Raw genomic sequence first — 3,666 nt, 5'->3', positions numbered from 1 at the left:
AGGAATCCCCCTTCCACACTCCTTGGCCGAAGTCGAGTCTAGACATTACAAAACTTTTTACTAACATGGTTGTGTGTCTTACGGGCCCACGTCGCCATTTGGGTGGTATTAGGATCTTTTACTCCTCGATCCTTACTCTGGGACGCTGAACTCTCTCCTACTCGGGTTAAATGATTTTTCTAACTCTAACATTAGGATCCCGTGACCAGGTTCACCCCAAAGTTGGATAAGCCCTAGCTATTCTTTAGAGTAGTATATTGAACATTATCCACACTGTCAGTTGACTCCTTTGAAACATCTTTGTTTTCAGATGGAACCCACGAGACAGGTTGTGCGCCACACGACGGCCATTGGTGCCTCAGGATCACCTGCTGTGTTGGTTGAGATGATGACCTATCTGGGTTATCGCTGGCACCCTGAGTACACCGTCTATGAGGAGTACCAGGACTTCAACCAGGAGCAGTACCGTGCCATAGTCCACCTCTACTCTCGGGAGTATGACTCCACTACCGTGCTGCACATTGCTCATGGTGTTGGAGTGACTATCGACATGGCGGTCCACGATGCTGCTTATGCTGCTCTGACTTGTCTTCGTGGAGAGTATTAGGAGTTGGACACCTCCCCCTTCAGGCACATTGCTATCGCATCCGATGTTGGTGCGGAGGGGTACTACACTGCTGCCTACTCCACTGTGACCCGAGAGCCCTTCTGCCATCAGAATGTAGTTCTGCATGCTGATGGGCTGGATAGAGCTAACCGAGCTCTTCGCCACGAGTTGTGCACCACCCGTCATCACCTGTACCGTGCTCTGACGCTGTTGCACCCCTCTGTCCGATCTGGTGATCTATCGCGTTCTGTGATCTACCCTGCCAGGACCGTGATGCCCCAGGGTGTCGGCTGGCCAGATGTGGGAGGCTACTCTCCCGCACTTGGTCCTCTCCTGCCACCTGCGCATCGGGTTCCGCACCAAAGTATCCGCGGACCCCAGGCTACTCGCGTGGAGGTCTTACCTTCGCGTCACTACCAGCTGTCAGGCTACACCTACCTCCACAGTTCCTCCTGGGACTGATGTAGGCTTGCTTGTTAGTGTTAGATGCATTCGCCGCGAGCCTGCGTGCCGCCTACGATGTTCTTAGTCTGTGTACTGAACTCTGTGTACCGAACTCTATGCATGATGACTTTTGTAAGAAATGCCAACTACTATGTAGTATCTATCGTGTTCCTTTCATTATGCATGTTTCATCATGAATGATTTTTGCCCTTGCGAATTCTCAATGCTGAACTACCCCTGTTATATATTGGCAGGATGGTTAGACCAGGTGGTCATAGTCGTGGTGGCCATGCCCCACCACCGCCTGAGTACATGGCTGGTATGATCCAACAGTTAGAGCTGAACCGCCAATTCATGGAAAATATGATGGCTCAGTTTCCTCGCCCCAATATGAACCAGCAGCCAACCCAAGTGACTCTGCGGGATTTTATGCGCCTCAACCCAACCGTGTACCGCAACTCAACTCAGCCTCTGGATGCTGATGACTGGCTCCGTGATATCACCTACGAGATGGAGTCTGCTGATGTAGCCCTTGCCAGCCACCTTTGCTTCCTTCTTCTTGAAGGGACCCGCTGCTCAATGGTGGGACAGCCACAGGCGTACCCTGCCAGTTGGAACAATCATCACCTGGCCAGAATTCCAAGCCGCCTTCCGTGCTCGCTTCATTCCTCAGGGAGTCATGGACCGTAAGAAGCGTGAGTTCCGCAACCTCACCCAAGGCAACAAAACTATTGAAGCTTATCAGCGGGAGTTTCTTGACTTGTCCCGCTATGCTGAAGAAGACATTGCAACTGATGCACGCAGACAGGAGAAGTACCGTGATGGCCTTCAAGCTGACATCAAGCTCGCACTTCTAGTGCATGACTTTGCTAATTTCGCCACCCTGGTGAACAAGGCCATCAATGTCGAAACTGGTCTGCAGGAATACCAAAGCTCTCACAGGCGCAACCGTGACACGGGCTCATCTTCGGGCCCGCCCTCGCAGAAGTGCAAGATATGGATTCCCAACAGCATGTACCAGCCAACTGCACCTGCCCCAAGGCAGTCCTATGCTGCACCTCGTCTGCCTACTCCTCCAACTAGGCAGCCAAGGCTTCCAGCTCCACCACCCCAAGCTCATGTTCCCACTCCAAATAATGGTTTGTGCTTCAGGTGTGGTCAACGAGGGCACCGTGCTAGGGAATGCAACCAGAACCAGAATCAACTGGCCCTCCCAGCAACTGGCCGTGGAAGCAACTAGCCCCGCAACAACAATGCCAAGTCTTGTGGCCGTGTTCATGCAAACCACGTTGATCTCAATGAAGTTCTAGACCAGCCCACTACTGTGATGGGTACACTCCTCGTAAATTCATCACCAGCACCTGTTTTATGTGATACAGGTGCATCACATTCATTCATGTCCGAGGATTTTGCATTCATGCATGGCATTAAAAGCAAGGACATGAACACTTCGCTATTAGTACACACTCCCGCGGGCCAATGTCGGACCTCCATGATTTGCAATGACGTCCCCATTGAAATCAAAGGACTGGAATTCCTTGCCTCTCCCATCATACTGAAGTCCTGTAGCATCGACCTCTTTATGGGAATGGATTGGTTGAAAGCGCATACTTCTTCTATAGTTTGCGCCACTAAGGTCGTCCATCTGCTACACCCTTCTGATGAAATAATTGCTTACCAAGCTCATCTAGTTCAGAACACCGAGGCACGGCTTTATGCCTTGAATGCATTGAACACTGCACCACTCGAGGGCATTGAAAACATTCACATCATTTGTGAATTCCAAGATGTCTTCCCGGAAGAACATCCAGGGATTCCCCCTGCTAGAGCTGTCGAATTCATCATCGACTTGAAACCCGGCACCACCCCTATAGCCAAATGACGCTACAAGATGCCGCCGCATGAACTCATTGAGCTTAAGGAAGAAATTGACAAATCTCTTGTCAAAGGTTTCATTCGCCCAAGTTGCTCTCCTTGGGGAGCACCTTCTCTCTTTGTTAAGAAGAAGGATGGGACAAACCGATTAGTCCAAGACTACTGTCCTATAAACCAAGCTACCATTCCGAATAAATATCCTCTTCCTTGGATCAATGATCTTTATGATCAACTGGCTGGTTCATCAGTGTTCTCCAAACTCGACTTGAAGTTGGGTTACCACCAGATCCGTGATCGTGAAGAGGACATCCCAAAAACCGCCTTCGTGACTCGGTATGGATCATATGAGTACATAGTCATGTCATTCGGCTTACGAATGCTCCAGCCACCTTCTCTTGTCTGATGAACTATATATTCATGGATTACCTCAACAAGTTCGTCGTGGTTTATTTGGACGATATCCTTGTATTTTCCAAGAACAAGGAAGAACATGTTGAACATCTTCGTCTTGTGCTGGAAAAGCTTCGAGAGCATCAACTGTATGCTAAGTATTCCAAGTGTGAATTCTGGCTCCCCGAAGTAACCTATCTTGGGCATGTCATCTCCAAGGATGGTATTGTCGTCAAACCTGAACGAGTTCAGGCTATTCTTGATTGGACTCCTCCGAAGAATGTCAAGCAAGTCCGAAGTTTTCTCGGTCTCGCCAGCTATTGTCGTTGATTCGTCGAGAACTTCTCCAA

This window comes from Triticum dicoccoides, chromosome 3A (assembly GCF_002162155.2).
Source record: "Triticum dicoccoides isolate Atlit2015 ecotype Zavitan chromosome 3A, WEW_v2.0, whole genome shotgun sequence".
NCBI classification, from domain to species: Eukaryota; Viridiplantae; Streptophyta; class Magnoliopsida; order Poales; family Poaceae; genus Triticum; species Triticum dicoccoides.
This window is presented reverse-complemented; position numbering follows the sequence as displayed.